The sequence below is a fragment of the Rhea americana genome, unplaced genomic scaffold (assembly GCF_003343005.1).
Source record: "Rhea americana isolate MKP2758 unplaced genomic scaffold, rheAme1 scaffold_9, whole genome shotgun sequence".
Taxonomy (NCBI): domain Eukaryota; kingdom Metazoa; phylum Chordata; class Aves; order Rheiformes; family Rheidae; genus Rhea; species Rhea americana.
In genome coordinates this window covers 1,659,814-1,682,109 of record NW_028187088.1, presented here as the reverse complement: position 1 = coordinate 1,682,109, position 22,296 = coordinate 1,659,814, and the positions used below count along the sequence as shown (strand labels likewise).

Sequence of the window (22,296 nt, the reverse complement as noted above, 5' to 3'; positions counted from 1 at the left end):
GTCGTAATTCAATAATAATGCAATATTTAACAAGTGTGTKACGCTGGCAGCAACCAGATGGACGCGTATGTATGATAGCTACATCTATATCATAATCTGCATCTTCATTTGGAAACACTACAAAGTCCTGCAAGCAGCTGAATATCAAGTCTTGATTATGCCCATGATAAGTGGGAAGAAACAGTTCATGCGCTTAGAGCAGTGTATCCCAGGCTTGGTTAAAAATGTAGCCATGTSCTTTGAAGCTGAAATTTAACTTTTAACGTGAGTTGTAAGTAAGCTTTGGACTGAAATTGCTGTTCAAAGCTGCCAGAAATTGCTTTGTTCATTTTATGATGGTGCGTAGTGCTGACAAAAGCATGAACGAGAACTTTGTACAATCTGTGGTTTGAGTTCTATTTATTTATTTATTTTACTAATTTTATCTTTCTTTTCTTGTGCTGATACCTGTGCAGATTTTTTTGGTTTAAAACTTTTTTCCATATGATCAGTTCAGAACAGACAAGTTCTACCTCTGAAGTGAATATTAATAAGAATATTACATTACAAAATACATTACATTACTGGCTTATGACAGTAGGCCAAATAGACTTACCTTGCTAACGTGAATAGACAAGTGGCAGATGTGTCATGAGCAAGTGAAACGGAGTTTGGCCTTATATGATGTATACAGTGTTCATGCAGTGAAGTGGCATATTTGATGGGAAGAAACCATCACAGAAATAGCTTGTGAACCAGTGAGAATTTCGCTGAGGAATGGGGCAAACTTGTATCCATAGATCTGCATGGACAAATGTTTTAAAAAATTGAATGTGTGTGTTTTACAAGGAGTTTACTTTTTGCCTTTGCTTATCTTAGGCATGAATTTTGTAGGAATGAATTGCTCTTTGTTGCTGGTCAGCTTCATTTCTTAGTTTTCATTTAACATAAAAAGCCTACCTCATTTCTGTTTCTGTTGGGTCAAGTTGAAAGCTAGTCAAGTCAAGAGGGTTAGGCTGATTTAAATGCAGCTGTGTTGATCAAAAGTTGAAGTGCTGGCCCATTGTACTTTTCAAGAACCTTTCAAARAAACCTCTGTTTTTGGCTTTTTCTGAATCTGAATGAAAAGGGAAACTTTCAGGAATTTTCACTTTAAAAAAAGCCCATTCCCTTTCACTTAAAAAAAAAAAAAAAAAGCCTACCTTCCCTTTCATTTTTAAAAAAAAAATCAAACCTTGAGAGAAATACAGCACTTTAGAGTAGCTCATATTCCTGATGGTTAGGTACTCCCCTAAAACATGTGGAAACCAGGTTCAGGGCTCTGATTTGAAACAGGAGTTTGAACTTGCAGCTTGAGTGAGTGTCCATCCTGCCGGCCTGCGAGCACTCTGGGGAGTGGTTTCTTCCCTGCCTTCTTCAGCTCAGTCATTCTGGGCCTGAAGAATTTTGCTATTGACCCTAGCCAGTTTTCATTAAAATTTCAGTGACTCAACATTTTCCTATTAAGACACTTTTAATCAAAGAAGTCAGAGTAAGTACTATTGCTGGGTTAATTCTGGTTAGCTTAGCAAATCCAGTGCTAAGATGGGAGACAGAAAAGCTGCAGCAGCWGAGCAAGTGAATGATTTTAGCCTGTGAGGAACAGACTCTTATGCCCACAGGGAATCCCTTGAACTCCAGTAGAAGGGGAAAGGATATACACTAGCAAACTCCCCTACAGGGCTGTCATCTGCAAATTGAATTTTTGCTGCAGGGAAGAATCAGCACTAGAAACATATGTAACTTGTGACCTTTGATTTTATTATTTCTTGTTACACTTTCATAGTCTTTTTTTGTTATTGATTTTATTTGGAAGAAAGTATTTTCCCTGGTTTTCCCCTTCAAATGATATATAACTTAACTGCAAATATAGTATTATTTCCTCATCATGTGTTTTTTTTACTTCCTTAATGTCAGAATTATTTGCCCTGGCAGAGTGAAACACTGCTCAGAATCAGGGATCTGCAGTAAGCCTTATGCTGGACCAAAGCATAACAGAGATCTGTTCCCTTTGCACAGTCATCTGCACCTGAAGAGTGCCTCACCTCCATCCCTGATAAGGTGATGGAACAGCTCCTCCTGGATGTCATCTCCAGACATATGGAGGAAAAGAAGGTGATTAGGAGTAGCGAGCATGGATTCACCAAGGGGAAATCCTGCTTCACATATCTGATAGCCTTCTAGGATGGCAGGACTGGCTGGGTAGATGAKGGGAGAGCAGTGGACGTTGTGTACCTTGACTTCAGCAAGGCTTTTGATGCTGTCTCCCATGGCATCCTCCTAGATAAGCTCAGGGAGTGTGGCTTAGATGAGCAGACTGTGAGGTGGCTTGAGAAAGTGGCTGAAAGGCAGAGCTCGGAGGGTTGTCACCAGCGGTGTGGAGTCCAGGTGGAGGCCTGTGGCTAGTGGTGTTCCCCAGGGCTCAATACTGGGTCCCATCCTGTTCAACTTTTTCATCAGTGACCTGGATGAGGGGACAGAGTGCCTCCTCAGCAAGTTTGCTGATGCTACCAAGCTGGGAGGAGTGGCTGATGYACCCGGGGGCTGTGCTGCCATACAGAGAGACCTGGACAGGCTGGAGAGTTGGGCAGAGAGGAACCTCGTGAGGTTCAATGAGGGCAAGTGCAGGGTCCTGCACCTAGGGAGGAATAACCCTATGCACCAGTGCAGGCTGTGGGCTGACCTTCTGGAGAGCAGCTCTGCAGAGAAGGACCTGGGAGTGCTGGTGGATGACAAGTTGACCAAGAGCCAGCAGTGTGCCCTTGTAGCCACGAAGGCCAGTGGTATCCTGGGGTGCATTAGGAAGTGYTGSCAGCAGGTGGAGGGAGGTGATCCTGCCCCTCTACTCAGCTCTGGTGAGGCCTCATCTCGAGTAGTGTGTCCAGTTCTGGGCTGCCCAGTCCAAGAGAGACATGGAGCTACTGGAGAGAGTCCAGTGTGGGGCTACGAAGATGATCRTAGGGCTGGAGCATCTGCCCTATGAGGAAACGGTGCGAGAGCTGGGCCTGTTTAGCCTGGGGAAGAGAAGACTGCGGGGGGATCTTATCAGTGTGTATAAGTACCTGAAGGGAGGGTGTCAAGGGGAYGGGGMYAAACTCTYTTCAGTTGTCCCATGTGACAGGACAAGAGGCAATGGGCAGAAATTGAAGCACAGGAAGTTCTGCCTTGTTGTGAGGGGGAATTTCTTCCCTGTGAGAGTGACTGAGCACTGGAAGAGGTTGCCCAGAGAGGTTGTRGAGTCTCCTTCTCTGGAGATCTTCAAGGCCCACCTGGATGCAACCCTGTCTAACATGCGCTAGGTGACCCTGCTGAGCGGGGAGTTTGGACTAGATGATCTCCAGAGGTCCCTTCCAACCTTACTGATTGTATGATTCTATGATCCCACCAAGCGAAGGGAAGTAGCTGGAAGTGGTTTAATCAGTAGCTTTTCCTTTCCTTTTTCCTTCCGGTAGAAGGGAACTGCTTTTTCTGGGGTGATCAGAGGCTTTGCTTCCGTGATGCAAAGCGCACTGAGGGCATGCAGAGATTTCCACTGACTCTTGTGCTCCTTAAACCTCTCTGTCTTGTGCTGTTGCTCTTTATAGATGAAGGTAATGATGCTTTTTGTTAGATGCTTTGTCTGACTTGCCTCTGTATAGTGTGAATTGTTTGGGGGTAGTGAAGCTATTTATTTACAGATGGTTGTGAGGAGCCTCGCATAGTAGGTCCCTGATTTTGGTTGAGGACTCTCAAGAACTCCAGATAATGCCCAGGAGTAGTGATTACCCTTCTCTTGTAATACCTGTGAAATTGTTGGAGCAAACTGGGAGCTTTGGCAGAACTGCCTTAAATTATGACAGACTTAATCAGTAGCTTTTCCTTTCCTTTTTCATCTGTCTTTTCCTTTCTTCCTTTCCCTTTTCTTTCAGAATTTCTTTTCTGAAATAAATTATTGCCATGTTCAAAACCTTTATTTGGTTTTCGTTTTCCAAACTGTTGTTCCTTATTTCAAGGGAAGCTTTTACGTGAGGTCCCTCTTCAAAGTGTATATGATAAGACAAATTGTTCCAACACTTGCTTGCAAGGCCCATAAAAAGAGATGTTGTAGTGCAAATTACCCTTGCAAATGCTCTCTAAAAAGCTAATAACATTTCCCCCCCAAAGGATAGTTCCCAGCCATAAGGAGAGTTTCTCTTTCATGTTCATTTGCCACACAGATTTATAAAATGATCCCAAATCCTTGCATAGGCTGTAAGGGATTGCAGCTTTGAACTGCTGAATTGGAAAAGCTATTAATGGAAGGGGAGAAGTTTTCAATTTCAGTCAGATTGGGTCAGGATGGTATAACTCAGCCCTCCAAGTTTTGGTGTAAGATGGAAGGCTCTTTCTCCTTTGTTGATAATTTTCATAGTAAGATTCACAAGGTTTTGTGTTTAAAGGCATGAAATGAGATGATAAGAATGTAAGGAAAAATCATTAGCATATTYACTGCTTTAATTTTTTTTCAAGTAAAAACAGTCATTTTAATTTGCTTTCTGTGAAACATGGTATAATTGGAAACTTTTCAAAAACAGAACTATTAGGCAAGTGGTCAACATCTTCAGAGAAAAGGTCCAAACGCTCTGCACTGTAGCTTGTCCTCCCCGCAGGCGCCTGATGGTCCTTTCGCCTACAGATTTCTTTGGTGGCATGTGATATTTTCCCCTTCTGCAAAATCGTGGGCAGCCTAAAGAGCCAGTCCTGCAGATTGCACTTGTGTTTAGCCCTGGAAGTGACTGGGGGCAAATCGTATTTTCCATCACTGAAAAATTCTCCAGGTCTTCTGCGTAGTGATGGTTTCCAGCTTAGCACACTTTTCCTTTTTGATAGGAYGTGTGATGGCTCAGTGGTTATAAAGGACTTTGAGAAAGACTTTGAAAATCGAAAGTTGGCCAAATTGCTTCTCCTTCATGCCGTTTTGACAGAAGGCTTTCACAAAAAAAGTAAACAGTAAATAACTTATGTGAAACTGCATCTTGTATTTACTGCTTTTAGGGATGGTGGGATAAGTGCTAAACTGAAAGCCAGCAAGCTGAACTTGTGTGTTTATGCACAGAGCAGCTTCCACCAACTTCTGCAGCGACCCATCTACGCGCCCCGAGTAGCTTGCAAATGGGACTGTGTCCATAAACAGCTATAAGCTATAGGCTTATTATTATAGGCTCTAGAAGTGACTGTGAAATACCCTTGCCACTAAGCACCTTGCCGGTGCTTAGGGCACCGATGGCTTCTGCAGGGCCCCGRCCGGCTACGCAGCGGTAACATCTCCCAGGGGTTTCCAGCCTCCCTTGGATTTGAAATGGAGGTCCAGAAGATTTTCCCATGCCAGACTCCCCATCCTTACACGGACGCGGGGGACTGGCGAAAGGGGAGCTGCTGTTTCCCCGCTCTTGGCTGCTCGTGACATCCTTTGGAGGGGCAGCGCGTGTGGCTCTGCGCCCTCCTGCTGGAGCCAGCCCTATCTCTTGCCCCCCGTCCCCTCTCTCCTGTTAATCTGGTAACCGCCCGCTTATCACATCTATTATCTCTAGTTGAAACTGAGAAAGCCTGAGGCATGGAAACCCCCTGGCTCTGGTTTCATGGCCCTCAAACCGCAAGCCTTCCCCCAGCGCCCGTGACAGCAAACCGAAAGCACGGAGARCTCGTGGAAGCCTGATGCGAACTTCTGTTTGATTTTGTTTGCAAGCTTGTCTCATGACCAGCTCTCAGCGTGGGAAGAAGCAGGGAGCGGAGGAGATGTAGAGAGGGAGTTGTTGCAACATATTTTAACATATGTGCTTTAGGCCTCTTGGTGGACTCTCTCTTGGGAAGAGGGGAGGGAGCGTGCCCCTAAGCAGTTGGTTGGCTCTGCTTGTTTCTATAGCAGCCTGAACGAGAAAAATCCTGGTTTAACGCTAATATATTCATCCAAAAAACCCTAACAATTACAGGAAGAGTCTTTTTTATTATTATTAAAGAAATTGCATTAAAGATGAATGAGCATATATTGGAATAATTATGTTTTAAGGTGTGTAACATTAAAAGGTACTGAATGGAATATTGACTGTTTTGTAGGAACAGTAATAATGAGATTTCTGTCACCTAATCTTACAATAATTGGGTTATTACTATGCAAATTAAGGTATTACTTAAAAAAAAAAAAAAAAAGGAGGTAAGACAGATCCTTGAGGCAGCCATTTATCTATCCTTAAAGCTATGCTGTCGATTCTCTTTAGGCTGAGGATCCTTTTTAAACAATTTGGAGATTCTAATTTCATTATTTTTTCACCTATGTTTCCTACTAGAATGTTTTCTATTCTCCCCAGGTAGCAGACCAGGAGTGCTTATACACTTACTAGTCAGTCTCTTATGAAATCCTTTAGGAATAATTAGATCAAACATCTATGATTATTACCTTTTTGTTTTCTTTTTCTTTTAAATAAAACAACCATTCGTGTATTTTGCTTGAGATTTTTATGGCAGGATCACTGAGAATGCACATAAATTATTTTTTATCCTTCTTTCCTTTTAGCAAAAAATTATTGACCACCTAGTTTTTTACTTGCTTCATTTCCATTAGTTAATAAAGTTTACTTACTGGCCAGTTATTGGCTTTGAATAGAAATCTAGGAGTACTCTGCATTTACATTTTTAAGCTTGGAGCTTGTTGGATTTTACTGGATGCCCCACAGGTCTGATGGTATTTCCTCTGTCCCTGGTTGACAGAGGTGGTATTTAAGACTGGGAATTTCCTCGTTTCAATGTGAATATTAGTTTCTTTGTAATGCATAATATTTGTAGGAATCTTTTTTGTAGGAAAGAAAAAAAAAGTGCCTGTAAAGGCCTGCACTGGGAATGCCGCTGTTATTTGAGGTAGTTGAGTTCAGACGTCCGTRGTTGTGCCTAAACATGCAGCAGGCACGCTTCTGATTGCAGAATATATATCCCCTAGGAGATGCTGAACACTTACAACTCCCACTGACTTCGGTGTTCCCAGTTCTCTGTGTGTATCAAGTGTACAGATGTGTCACTTCACTAGTCTAGCATTTGACTTTCTCTGTCAGCAATTCACTTTGGAAAGCAATGCAAGATTTAGCAGTTGGATTTCAAGTAATTATAGTGTGTTACTCCATCTCAGACCTTCCTTTGGTCTTCCTAGTCAGTTCATGGTGACTCTCGTTTTCTCCCTTTTTGGTTCACTGCTCTTCGGCTCTGGAGGCTATTTCTGATTCTGTAGCCTCAGCTTATAGTTGCTTTTAACACTTTCATATTTTTCTTTTCTTTTTCTTTTTTTCCTCTTTTTTTTTTTTTTTTTTTTTTTTTTCATCCAGAATGGGCACAGAGTTACAGTTTGAGTACTTTTCCTATTACAAACACTGGCTTTCTTCAAGCAGCTCGGTCACTCCTCATTTTCTGTCTTTAGTGCAAGTGGGATGTAAGCATATCTAAAATTTGCGTACCTTAGGTGTAGCTAAAGGAAATAAATTTACCACATTATTTACCTATTTATATTGTGGAGTGAGTAACAGTGTACTGAGAACACATTTATTGATTAAAAGATTAACAAACATAGATTAGTCAGAGTTTTTAAAGTGATTTGTTTCATGAATTAGTAACATACATATTACCGGTGCTAAGTAATTTTACAAAAATTGACTTTGATAACCCTCTAGATTTTGCAGCACTGTGGGGCATTTTGTGTTATTTGTGGCCTGCCATGCAGAAATAACAACAGCAGTTATTGTCACTGAAATGGGAGGGAGTTTGTGTGGTATGAGTTACTGCCGATCCATGCCTCATGTCGCTAGAACTCCCTCAAAGTGTGTGCCTTCAGTATCATTTGCAAAGAAGAAAGCTTGGTAAAACCTATGAACTTCCACTACGTCCTTGAACAAAAAACTAGACAGCTCCAAATTAGCAGTGATGTAGGGTCACACTTGCCTGTTTCATGCTACCTGCCATCCATGCAAGAGAAAGCTCTTAAGCTTTTAGGGCTTCACAAAGAGATGAAGTCCATATATTGACTCTTAACTAACAATTTCTGCTGTGCTCAGTGTATTAGTTCTTGCTTGATGAACAGCTCCGAAACAAACTGAGCTACTGACCTCATGGACCTCAGTTTGTTTTACCTTGACATAATAATCAGGAAGAGTGTGTCTGTTGGGTGTACCTGAGGGAGAAAAAAAAATTGTAATTTTCTTATAGATCTGAGTCACAATGGTGTCCTGTGACAGATACTAACTCTAGTAGGAATAACAAGATGCCTAGAAAAAAGACCTGTACAGTTTCTTCCTGGAAGAGTCATGTAAACCCATCACTGTAGGCTTTTGCAGCACCACTAACGAGAAACAACCTGGACTACTTGCAGTGAAATAAAATAATGCTAAAGCACTTTCCAGAATTCGTAGCAAGAATGTTTGAAACTCAAAAAGATGATTTTGTTTAAGGGTTCAGTTTAACACATATGTGTCCTGCCCTAGTGATTGCTGGTGGTTGCCAGGAAGTTCTCCAAGAAAGCTGCAAAATGTCTAGTCTGCCTAACAGACGGGAGTGGTATAAAAATTGTGCAAAAGTCCAGAAGGTTTCATGTATTTTTTTCTCCTTTTTTTCTTCTTTTTTTGAAGTAGTTTTGGATCATTTAGATAAGACGTTTACATGAAGCTTGAATTCTCTCTTTTTACCCATCTGAACAAAACCTCCAAACATTTATTGAGTTGGTCCTTCCCTCAGCAATCACAGGATGAAAACTTAAGGAAGCTCTGGATTGTGGGATTCATAAATGAACAAAGTAAGCATTCCTGGAAAGGAACTGAAGTTCCAGCAACTACCTCATACTTTTTAGTTATTACTACCAGTGTATTTGATGCTGAGGAAGAGGGATAACTGGCTAGATAGGAAGATGCCGTGACTCTGCCACAACATGCATGACACGCTCCTGGAGTGCTGGCACATCAAATGGAGCACACCAGGGTACCCCATAGTGGCACTGAGCATTTGATTGATGAAAACTATTGCCCTGGGGCTGCATTTCTTCTTTACCAAGTGACCATTACTGCTCTGACTGAGCTTTGAGTTGCTCAGGCTAACAACAGCCGCCCCGGTTTGGTTTTATATCTGCCCCAGGTTCTCACAGCTTCAGTACCTCAACAACTAGCTGTACCTTGGCTACTTTTAACTCCACCTCTTCTAAATATCCTTTGATAAAACACCACCCTCCTCTGTGTGGTCCCTAGCTACCTTTGCAAGTCCGGGGAAAATGAGAGTAGCAAGGAATGCAAATACTAATTACTGAGCTAGCTAAATACTAACACCTGAGCTCCCAGAGAGTGAATCAGGAAAGGCAGTCCCTGTAGCAGCTGAGTCCTTTTAGTAGGTATGTGTGCTGTGGGGGCATGGAGGGGAGCATAGGACTTGTGTGGGTTGCAGGTAAGGATTCTCATTATTTCTTTTGACATAATTTACTGTAGATCTCTTAAAGTTCTTCTATACTATTTGATAACTGTTACCAGCTAGGAGGTGTAAGTTTTGGTGTTGGTTTATTACTGTGGCAAGCTGAACCGGACAGGAGTTTTAACATCTGAATGGAAGGGACAGCATTTTTTTCTTTTTAATCTTAAAATCTATGAAGTCTTTTCTAAGTCAGTTATAGGGGAGTTTCTATGCTGAGCCATAGAAGCACTCTGTGCTCTCGTCTAATGTCTTTGACTTTAACTGCAGATACAAAGCAATTGAGTTAGTTATTTTATAAGCTCTTTCTTTTTTTTATAAAGGTAAGTGCAAAAAAAAAATCCCATCTTTATATCTGAAGTCACTGCTGTTGAGTCTTCAGTAACAGACGGAAGAAGGCTTTAACAGTTGTAAGATGAAGCAAAACTGGCTGAAATGTGTGTTTAGATAGAACAAGATTGGTTGGGAATGAGATGTGGGAGTCATCAGCACAGAGGTGGGGAATTGAAGCTATTATTCCATGATGATGTGAAAATGCAGAACTATAAGTGGATATAATTGCTCAGATACTATAGGGACATTAAAAATACACAGTATTTTATATAATATAGCATTTTATAAGAACATAGTAGCAGTTAGTGTGGGGGTAATGGGGAAACTCTGTAATTATTGGGATATGATGTGAATAGATTCAATAGTAAGCTCCAATACAACTCTAAATATATATATATATTTACCTTTTGTTGTTTTTTCTGGCTTTCTTCTCTCCTTTTTTATTTCTTATTTAAAATTCTGTCATCTTTTTTTCCTTTCTCGCTTGCTGGTAGGTGATTTTGCCCTCCTGTGTGATGGCAGGCAGATGGCTCTCTCTGCAAATAATACTTAATGCTGTTGTGTCACTTGGCCACTAAGCAGTGTTGTAGCACTAGGGYAGTTGAACTCACTGTGTGAAAAGTATTAAGACACTTGGCCTCTTCTGGTGTAAGGTTAGTGATTCCAGACTTACTTATGAACATGCTTTTTTTTCCCCAGGGGACTGTGCGTAGCACTTGCTGCGGCACCAGGTCAGCTGTTAAAAGCTAATTCTCAAATGGGTTCAGCTCTCAGTCCACATGTGGATAACCTGTAAGTGGGAGCAATTTAGACATTTAACCAAACAAAAGCTCATACTGCAAACCAAATGAAGGCTTTATTATGGATTCATGGTGCATTGTTTTTGTGTGTAGTCAAGGATGGTCATACTGGAGTACATATCAAAGAAAAGAGATGTGTAAAGGTATAAATGCTTATGGTTTTAAGTCTGAGTAAGTGAAATAACAGCATTTTAATCATTGCCATATCATCCATTTATATTTTCAGTCAAACGCTATGTCCTCCTTAAAGTCTGGAAGGCTTCATAGAACAAAAATAATTTCTCTCAGCTTCAAATTTCTGTGGATCAGGTGAACTGCTGATAAATGTCTCTTCAAGGATAGTAAGAGTGAAATTTAGAATGAGTATTATAAATACAGTTATTGTTATGCCCCAGATCTGTTTGTTGGTTGGGATTTTTGCACTTCACCCTGCTTCATAAAACTGAATCTTTCTTTTAGTGTTCATGCAAAAATTTGTTTTAGTTTTGTGTTACGTTGTTGCATGTCCTTTTTAGTTTCCTTTAGGGTTTTGACTTTGAATAAAACCCAAAGCCCAACATGAAACTCTGCTGAAACCACCACATTTTGCATAGTTTCTACCAGAAGAACCATAAATTAACCCAGATTCACTCTAAATTTGGCCTGGATACATGAAAAAAGTTGCAGATGCTTTACTGCAATTTTCTATAAAATTGTTCCTCTGGATTTCTTATAGCTTGCTATGCTGCTTTCGGTCTTGAGTATGGTCTCAAAACTTTGGGACTGCTAATCTAGATCCTGCTTCTCTGATATGAAAGGGGCTATGTGCAGGCCCTTAAATATTCCTYTGAATCATCATAGGTTTTGGGGTACCAGGTACAGCACCCCAAACTTCTGCTTTATTAATTTAATTTAGATGCTTTAGTGGAGGTAGGGASCTGAGGGATATGGCAGGGTTGTTGGAGAGGTTAATAGCATAAGCATTATTATAGTTTGTGAATTTATGTTTTCAATTTGACAAGGGAAGATTGTTCTTGTGTTATTTTATTTTGATTTGAAATGTCAATTACTGCCAGACTGCTGTTAGTTTTGGATACCCATGCTATGAGAAGCRTGAACGAAGATGTGCTCTCTGTGTGTATAACCAGTTAGCTTGTGAAAAATAAAGCACTACTTGAAACGCTTTGACTCCTTAAAGATTCAGACCTTTACCTTTAAACAGTTTCCAGAGTTTTCACCTGTTGACCTTAATTTGGGCTCTGGAGTTGCACTTCTGTTTGCAAGCCTAACTACTTCGTTTTAATTTTGGTTAGGCTTGTGACCCCAATTGTCAAGGCCTCCACCTCTGAATTGGGAGCAACTGGCTCAGGCAATCTGTGTTGTGTTCTGGCAAATTGCCATTTGGGTAATTACATGCTGTTTACTTTTGATATCTTCTTTGACTTCAAATCTGGGAGTAATTCCRCTTCATTCCTTGTTCTGAAATGGTGCTGTTGCTTGGTTGTTACAGTCTATTTTAGAAGAGGGCTGCCTCCAAGTAGCAGCAGGGGAAGCAGTGCCTGTTCGGAGTCTGTAAATGATTGCYGGGCGCTCTAGCTTGCGGAGAAGTCGGCCTCTGTGTCTGTGGATGCATATGCTCATGTACATGTGTTTATATATAGTTGTTGGACTTGGCCAAGCAACATTCTTAATGAAGCTTGTAACATTAGAGCTTGTCAAGTGTAACAGCTAGGGTCTTTGTTAAAGATCAGTGGATTCAGATGGTGAGGTTCTCCTCTTGCATTTTCATATGTGACAGTTGAATGCTCTGCAGGGACACAAGATCTCTAGGTGGGTTGTCACGAGAAGTTTCATTCCTGAGGTGTGTTTCAAGTTGCTTTTATCCATTTCTTTCCCTTTAGAAAGCGATATTCAATTTATTTCTTACAGTATCCTCTGAGCAATGGGCATACCATCCATTCTCAGGTGTGTTTCTCTGATTTGGGAAAACTGGCTTTGCTAATGCTGCTAGGGGATTTTTTTTGGCAGTAATTCAGTAGGTGCAGTGCTACAGTCTACTCAAATTTCTAATCCCTGCCTGTTCCTAATATAAGAAATTAGAACCATTTTGATCTTGAAACAAAATCTTCTAAGTAAGCTCAGTTTTTTTTCCAAACCAGAGAAGCATAACCTATGATTTGTATTGTATTTGCAATTTAAAAGGTGAATATTGTATTTGATTCTTCTTGCAAAACATTAGTATCCAAACCTTCACCAATATTTCATGTTGGATAGAAATCCAAGCCGAAGTCAATATTGAAATCTTCCTTCTGACCTGTTTGCTGCTATTATATTAATATAACTTTCATTTGTGTACCACCTTTCATCACACTGACCATCCAAGCAATTTACAAACTATGCCTTGATTCCTCAGAGAAATCTGCAGTTAGTTGAGCTTGTATTTGTCTGGGGTCACTTAGGTCAATAACTCGATTCCTTCAAAAGGTGCTGCAGTTCTAATGACCGCGGTCCTTGGGACCTCTGCTTGGGCTCTCATCCCAACCTGAGTGCCTGTGTCTGCTCCGAGCCAGTACACTGACTCCATGTCAACCAGTGGGAAGAGCATCTCCTATTGAATTGGCCGTTCTGTCTGTAGGCTCTTCCCCCTCATGTCCCCATTAGATGCTGTCCATCTTCATACTGATCCCTCCTGTTATCCCCTTCAGAGATGTGAGTTGGTCAGATACCAGGGTAGTCGGTTATGTTCATGTAGTGTTGTTTTTTGGGTTTCTTTTTTTATTTTTATTTATTTTTTTTATTGAAAGTGGGGGAGAGGAAAGGTGAAAGCAAAGTATTTCCTGAACTGAGTTTTGGGCATAATTTACCTGTTAGGCTTTATCTGAATAGTTCAGAGGAGTGATGATTTTCAATTAACAGGAAGACTGGGGACAGTTACAAGCCCTGGTGATTTTGAAAGAGGTATTTCTGCAGATGAGCATAACGTGTGTATGCGTGCAGCAATTCACTCCAGCACTTAACTCCAGCACTTCACTGGTCCCATTGCATAGGTCTAAAATATGTGTTTGTGCGTAACACAAACTTAGTTTTACAACCACTTACATTTAGACTGGTTATAAAAGTGAAACTAAACCTGTGTACCTCCTCCATGACTCCTTCATCAGGAAAGTATGACAAAAAGTTGCGAAACGGAGTATTCTTTCATTGCTGCTGAGATTTAGGAGGTTAATCTTGAAGAAATCTCTTATTACAACATGTAGTACTTATTTGTTCCATTATGACAAATGAATGTTACATATCCAGGACTTTGGACTCTAATGCATGTAAGACCCAATTCAAGAATATCCTTGAATATTGTTTAATGTTAAGCAGACACATAAAGCATTGGAGTCAGGTAGGCATACTCTAAGATCGCAAATTTTAAAAAAATGCTAATAATTAAACTGTGTATACAATAATTACACTCAAGATATCATGTTTAATATTTACACTTTCCTATTAACTTTACTATTATCTGCATTCACGAGCCATTCATAGATAGCTGTGTATTTATCCAGATAACTAGTAGAGCAAACATGTGATTGATGAGATTTTTTGGCTCTGAAATCATTACAGTGAAGCTGGAATTTCATCCTATATACATATATATATATATATATATATATATACAAGCAGAGAGCACTAGTGTAAGTGGTTTTGCACAATATTCTTATATGAATTATAATATAAAATGTCACAGTAAAATATTGCTGCAGGGCTATTTGAGATTAGTCATTTAAGTAAATTAAAAATTATTTTACAGGGTTTATCAATTTATTAGTACTTCCCAATTCTGTTGTGTCCTTCAGAAATAACTTCGATGGAGATAGAGACATATTTGTGTATATATTTACAGTTCAGTCTCAGGAAGAAATATCTGAATCCTGCTTGAGCAGAATTACGTTGGTAGTTGTCTTCAGTTGGTATGACTAGTTCTTACAGCTACTGATACTTTTAATAGGTTTGAATTTTCTTTGGACAAGATCAAAAGTGCAGATCAAAGAGAAATTGGTGTGATACTTGCCATTATCATTATAAGACGACTTGTTGCTTGTGCTTAGGCTATTGTCTTAAAATAACAGGTGCTTTCCTTAAAATTAAACGCTATTGCCTTCAATACTGTAACTTCATAGCGTTACTTTATTATGGTATTTTGGGCTGTTACTGGTACTTTTAACAGAAGAGTCGTGTACTTTGATTCAAACTCTCTACTGGGCAAAGCAATCTAAGCCCTTGGGTGGGAGCTGGTAGTGCTCAGCTCCCTGAAGCAGCAGTCCCATCAGTACAAGGTAGTAAGTGACACAGCATTTGACAGTGGCAAAAGCGGGGCTCGATTGTGAAAATGCATGGTGTGAAGSAGCATCTGGCCTTTCTATAAATAGCACCTTTGCGATAATTCAAGTTAAAGGCAGATTGGTTAATCAATACCTTTCTCCTCTTTAGGTACGTTAGGCATTGCATGCTTGAGCATTCAATATTTTCCCTGAAACAGGAGTTTACCTTTGAAAACTATGTAAGATTGTTTCCTAGAGGGGAGGAGGACAGCGCTTGGCCCAGTGCAGTGGTAATAACTGCAGGCAAAGCCTTCAAAAAGTAGGTTTCTGAAGAGCTGTAGGCAAGCTGCCCCATGGCAGCAGTGTGCTCAAAGGCTTGGGCTGCTCTACTCTAGATAGCTGTAGACTGTCTGCAAGCATCAGTAACAGCTGAAAGCTTATAACAATGTTAGCTATTTGTTTTTATTTCCCAGGCTTTACGTTTACTTTGACATATTATTACTATTCCTGCAAAAACATGAAACGTCTAATGCTACATGAGTAAAAGTTAATTAAGTGCTTGCGGTTAACTCAAGGTTAGAAGAAGTTGCAAGTAGGGTTCCTGCTGAATTAGGTGCTAAACTTCTTTCTAATGGAAGCTGTGCCCTTGCCTGCATGAAGTACTTACYGGAGGAACATCCTTGGTTGTTGCCAAGTATTGTTTGATTTCTCTCCTCTCTATAGTGGAGAAGTGTTGYGAGTCTTGAGAGTTAATTTGAAGTTTCTTGGAAGTTTGCTGCGTGGAGGTGGTGGTGGGGGAGTCGGAAAATACCTTGTTGACCTCTGAAATCTATCTGGCTGCCTGGGGGCTCGGTTTTGTCCGGCAGCGGCGGCACTGGCAAGGGTTAATCAGCCTCTGCCAGYGCGAACAATGGAGACGGGGGCAGCTTTAAACGAAATGAGCTGAATATTTCATTCGGCCACTCAGCTGCCTGCTCCAGTTGCCTCCCTCGCTAAAACTAGAGCTTAATCTAAAGTGACAACAACATCAGTTTCTATGTGCTCCAGTCACACAGAACATGACTTCCTTAACATAAACACTATTTACATGGACCGTCTGGATAGAGCAGGGAATCRGGAGCGTGCCCGGCGCAGGCAGAGGCTACAGTGAAGGACGAATAACAGGCAGCTGAGAATTACCATCAGCAAATGAAAGCCTGACCCTCGGAGGGCATGTCCCTGTTAGATATTTTTTAAAGCTAGAGAGCCCTGCACTGCTAACCTTGCTTCCACTAAAGACCATATAATTTAGAAGAAAATGGTACCTTTTCGGCTTAGATACTTAACCAAATGCATTATGTCTGACCCACTTTCCTACTCTGCATGACACAAGACGAAGGACCCCCAGCTGCAGTTACCAGACTCCTTCAAACAGCTGTAACCGATAACGCTCCCCCTCCTCCTGCTCCCACCTCGGGGGAGCCGCCTCCGCTTTTTGGCAGGAAAAGCRGGGTCCTGTTCAGAGACGGCGGCGATGCCAGTGAGCTGTCGCGGCGGGGTCCCCAYGGCGGGGGCTGCCCTCCAGCTCGTGCGAGTGAGCGAGGTAAAAACCCGTGGTGTGTCCAGGCGGGAAGTCGTGCTGCCGCCGGGACAGCCCGGCATCCTCCCGTGGGCTCGGACGGAGCCGGCTTCCCGGGGGACTCGGCGCTTGTGAGTGCCCTGCCGCTTCCCTGCGGTCCCTGCCTGCAGCGGGGAGGGTTGCCGAGCACCATTTGCTCATTCCTCTCCTCCTCCTGCRTAACCTACAGGCTATCCCGACAGTATCCCAGACCTGCTATTTTTTTTTTTCCTCCTCTCCTTCYGTCTCTTCTCATCTCTTAGGCTAGAGCTAGGCCACAGGGTTTTAGGCCACTGGAAGATTTAAACGTTCATAGTCCTCTCTGTGTTGTCAAGCATTTAGAAAGAGAAGGTCTATTTTTATTAAATTTTTTTTTTCCTTTTGAGAAGAACATGAATTATTTGCTATGGGGAAAGACAGAGCAGYGGCACACCTCGCAGGTCAGCGCGAGGTACGTTAACACATCTCCTCCGYGCCACAGCGTGGGCCCTCGTGGCCTTCCTCCCAGCAGTGCCCACACCTCACTCTTCTTCCTCGAACTACACGCAAGGGCCTGCCCGGGGAGCAGCACGAAGGCGCCCACCTCCACCCCCCTGCGAATTGCCCTGGCCACCCTGTTATTCCTGCGGGGCTCAGCATGCGCATGGAGATGAGCCGAGGCTGCGTTTCTCCGTGGTTTTATTCCCTGTCGTGTAGATGGGCACGTGCTRTCCTGTTGCGTTAAGGGCGATCGTTTTGTCCCGCTCAAGAAGCAGATTCTTTCCAGTCGTTGGGCTAAGAGCAGAACTTGCAAAAAATTATTGATCCTACGAGAGTTTGTTTGATCTTGTCAGAACGCTTGCTGTTCTGAAAAATTAGAATTAGCTGATATATATAGCATCACTTAATATTTACCAGTTTTTATTAATGAATGTTAATTATTAAAATTTAGGAAGCTTGTGAAGTGGAGGAAATGAATATTTGTCACTGCTTCAAATCATTCTTGCATCCAAATGAGAGGTCCAGCCAGTATAATTCCACAGCTGAAATCCTGAGCTGTTCCTTTTTCATGTTAAAGAGTAAGTAACTACAGTTGCCAAGTTAAGTGGACTTCTGTGATGCTTTTTCTTCTCCCTAACATACTCTGTAGTTAACTCTGAGCTGCTGTAGCTTCACGTTAAAGAAGGAACACAGATCACTTATGGTGTCAATACAAGACTTAAAATAGTAGCCAAAATCTGTGCTTTTTTTTTTGATTCTCTCTGACTACCATCTTTCCTTTTCCTCACTTTCAGTTCCAGAAAGGAGTGTAAGCAGTCACAGATTTGCAGAGTTACAGATGTATTTCTTATACCGTTGGAAAACAAGGTCTACCATTCTTGAGATGCAAAGCACTGGCGTTGGTTCAAGAGCTAACACCTCTTCAAAGAGAGCAGTCGCTAAAATCAGCTCGTTATTGAAGTGCAAGGGAAAAAGACAAGACAGAAATTAGACTGTAGGGATTTTTGGGGGTCATCTGAAATGCCATATCTCAAGTCAGCTGTGTTAGTAATGATGCTCACCATCAGCTGGAAATGATAGATTTCCAGAGATGCAGAGCCTAAGTTTGTGTTCTTAACTGTTTCATGAGATAGGCCTTACAGCTTTACTGAGGGATTAGTGATCATGTTGTTAAGCTTATTTCCTAAAAAGGCCACTTGGTGCTTGACCCTTAGGCTATAAATCTTTCATGGTTCCAGTGCTAGAAACAGGCATCATGCCTATAGTCTGGTGGCTAACTGGAGATAGGTGTTAGGTGAGTAACAGATGTGCATTTCTCCCCAAAACTTCTTTGAAGAAGGTACTCAAAAGAGTATATGAGAAATAAAACAGTAAGAAACATCTCTGTACAGCTGGGTATGTGTTTAGTATTCCATAGGACATAGGAGTTCCAAAGAGTCTTTCAGTTTTAAGAGATTCATCTTTTTGCATCTCCTTATACCTTCCTGTCCAAGTCCTCAGACTAGGCTGCTATCTGGCAGCCTCGCGTAGTTCACTTCAGGAAAACAAATTGTCTGGACTGCTTTCTGGAAAGGGGTGATGTCAGGTGCTTTGAGGGAGTATGGAAGTTGTAGGCAAGTGAACTTCAGGCTCCCACCTCTTCTCTCTGGGGACATGCAGAGCATTGATGCGGTAGGTTAACCCATTCTTTGGCCTGCATTTCTGTAGGCAGGGAAGACATAGTGTACTGGTCTTAGCATCCAARAGCCACTCTCCAATGCAAATAAAAGTGATTAGTAATCCTCGGAAAAGGGGATTTTTAATAATCTGTCTATTAGATGTACGCTTATTACATAGTTATTAAACCTAATGAATGTATTTTTTAACATGCAATAATTATCTAATTAAATATAAAGCATTAGATTAAGTAGGCTAGCTCTCATACTAAAATGCTGTCTATTACAAGTAGATTTATTGAGGATTAACAACTACATAATAGAACTGTCTCTATTTCATGATTGTTAATCCTCAATGAATGTTTTTAATAATTAATTGGCACTTAACTAAGGGATTATGTTCATTGTGATGGAGTTTATGAAGCAATAGAAAGGTTTTTGTGGATGATTAAGTGCCAAAGGGAATGTTTCTATGATATGGTTAAATTAATAATTTTTTTTAAAAAAAAGTGGGTTGGGGTGGAAAAGAACAAATTGCAGCTAGTAGAAAAATTTCTGTTGTTACCTGAGAGAGTTTGCAAGTTTTGTTTAATTTCTTTAATATTTTGTAGGAGAGAAGATTGAAGCAAGCAGCTGTTTAGGCAACAAGATAATTGTGAAAAATAGATAATGGGAATTGTATCAAGGAGCGTTGTGTTTTTTTGTTTTTTTGTTTTTTTTTTAAAAAAAAAAGTGGAATACTTCTGTGTGGCTGGTGAGGATCCTTCAGTACTTAGGCTTCATTCTTGAAACCTTTATTATGCATTTGAATTAGTAAACTAATGCATTATACATTTTGGGAGACTTAACATAAAACTGCATCTACGTGAGCTTCAGGAATATGTCTTGTGTTGGCTATTCTGTGATACAGAAGGAAGGTGCATGTTTTACCTGAGCATAAAGAAGTAGAACTGTGAATTGAAGTAAAAAAAGTCAATTTTCCATATAGTCATTTATGGGAGCAAACAAGAGAAAACATATTCTGTTGGCTTAGCTGACCGCAAGAGAAGACACTGGTCCTGACAAACAGGATTTCAGCTGTTAACTACTAGAAAGTCTGAGTCAGGGTGGGATTAATAACCATGTGGCTACTCTGAACCCCTCCTTGAGATTTGACATTGATGGAAGAATTCTAACATAACCACAAGCCTTAGTGAGTTCCCATAACCAATGTATTTATATAAACTTAGATTCATATGCAGATGTAAACAGTGGACTCCTTTATAGAGAAATCATTCCACAGCATTACATATTTTCAAATAGAAATTGACTGAGTGGTTGAAATGGCAAATATTTTTAGCTAGTAATGCAGGATATTGGGAAGTGCAGATATTCTATTGATGTTATTATCAGACTTCACTAGTTCTACTATATGAATTTAAGAGAAATTATTAGATGTTGTGAAAAAAATTCAAGCTCATCAGGAGTATTGAAGGGGGGAGCAACGCCTGTGCGTGTGAATGTATATGCATGTTTCCATTTGCACAGCAGCAGCAAAACTCTGCATCTTCTTAAGTTGTCATACTTCAAAGATTTTTCATTCTTGGAGGTCTTTTTGGTGTGTGTGTTTTAGGATTTTTTTTTTTTTTTTTTTTTTTTTTTTTTTTTTTTTTTTTTTTTTTTTTTTTTTTTTTTTTTTTTTTTTTTTTTTGTAATACAGGCTTTTTACAACAGATGATTTGTCTTAGTTCTTGCTGAGCACTGTTAAAATATGATCTTTCTGATTTGGGATGTGTATGAATCATGTCCTTTTTCTGATGAGGTTTTGGGAAGTAAGAGAGAGTAATGTTGTCTCTTCCTGGCAGTGTTTGAAGTGCTGGTGTTATATGGGGCTCAGAACTGAGCCAGTCCAAAGTCAGGATGTTAGATATCAAAAAATGACTCATTTTTGAGAATTGTTGTTAGTGATTGCTTTTAAAAACAGGTAGAAACACCAGGAGTCAAAGGGATGGAGAGGAGCTGGAGTGTAGGAGCAGATCTCAGGTTGTATAAAGGAAGTGGATGAGGTAGTCAGAGTAGAAGTCCTCATGGCCTCTTCAAATTAAAGGACCATGAACTCATACTTTAATTGAGGAACCCCTGACAGCTGGGAAGACCCAGAAGGTGCAAGTTCTGCATGTTCCTTGGAATTCAGCATGTTGGGGACCATCACTTCCCTGCGTAGCTCTGCAGATTTCTTTTTTTAAATAATAATAAAATCCTCCGTGTYGGCAGGTTAATTGCATTTTTCCAAAGGGTGGCAACCCTGACTGCCCACGGGAATTGGCAAACTATGAGACAAAGCCAGGCTTTCCCCCTAAAGCTTAACAGCAGTCATGTTGCAGCAGCAGCTGCTGCAGAAGGTGAGTGTAGTGACGATATTGATGAGATTGCTAATTTGTTTAGTAGACAGGGAACGAGGATTCGTCTGTTGGCTGTCATCATCCGTCAGCCGTATGTTGCCCCAGGCAGTGGGTATATGTTGTTAGCCTGTTACTAATTTTACTTTGTTTTTTCTCAGCTTAGTTCTTTTCTTTGGTTCATTTCATTCATTTGTTGTGACTGAAAACTAAACAAGAAGGGGAAAAAGAAAAACACCATTGCTACCTGTCTTAGTCTGTTGAAACAGGTACCCTGCAGGTCCTGCCTGCTGTCTATACCATTCGATTTGGCTGAAAGCTGGCAGGGAGAGAAGTGGTGGTCTGTAAGGAAAATGCCTTTTGGGGTATAAGAAGTTTCTTCCAGCAACTGGTGCCTTAGTGGTATTTAGCCTTCAAAGTCAGTAGATGAGAGCTACTTTGTTATTAATTAGCATTGCATGAGCCTACAAATGAGTCAGGGATGCCTTGACGTTATTGTGTGTGCCTGTGTGTGTTGATAGATGGTGTCGTTGCACGTGCCGTGGTTGCATCTGCCACGGCTGCTTGCCTGAATTGCTGAGAAGGTTTAGATCATGATAATCCAACTTTCGATCCTGAAAAGGAGCAGGAAGCTTGTACATAGGAATTTGGGGGACAGTAATGTTAACTGGAAGTTAATGATGGGTTTTATCTCATAAAATTAAAACTCTGGCCTTACAGAGTTGGCCTACTGAGAAATTAGAGGGCGGCCAACTTAGAACTGCAGACTTGACTCAGAATGACATTTCCAGCTTGAACATCCCTGTCATAAATAGCATTTAATACTATAGCCGAGGAGTCACTTCCCACTATCCTCATTGAATCTGTTCCATAATGCTGTCGTGTTCTTACTTCAACATGCAGTTAGTATTGTGTTCCTGAACATCTTCAGGATCTTTTTGCAGTGGAGATGAAAGAGGTGTAAGGGGCTATAAGGCAGTCTAAATTTTCAGRCTTCATTGGAAATATCTTGAGTTTCTCACTCCAGTAATTCTAGTGTTGATTTACAGCACTGGGTGTTTACTGAGGTTTTTAGCAGCTCTAAACCATACCAAGGAGCCATCCACTGGAAAGTGAGGTTTTTGGTAGTATTATCATGGAAGACATGTGAATTTGAAAGGATGTAGTCAAAAGAAACTACAGGAGGTGAGAGCAGTGAGTAGATGTATTGTTTTGTGGCAATATTTTTTTTCCCTTCTTCCTAATTTTTCCTATTGTCTGTTTTATCTCCCAGTGAACAATAATTTGACACCCATCTTTCAG

At 40.9% G+C, this 22,296-nt stretch overlaps 1 protein-coding gene across 5 annotated transcripts in view; it reads left to right on the top strand.

Annotated features, from left to right (window-relative positions):
- SOX5 (SRY-box transcription factor 5) overlaps positions 1-22,296 on the top strand; it is a 636,975-nt gene that overhangs the window by 69,409 nt on the left and 545,270 nt on the right. Inside the window, exon 1 of one of the 5 annotated variants that reach the window (XM_085324086.1) lies at positions 10,568-10,587. The exons of the other annotated variants lie outside the window; for them this stretch is intronic. The gene's annotated coding sequence lies outside the window, so the exon portion shown is untranslated. Of the gene's footprint in view, positions 1-10,567; positions 10,588-22,296 lie in introns of those variants that run through there. 5 annotated transcript variants of the gene reach the window in all.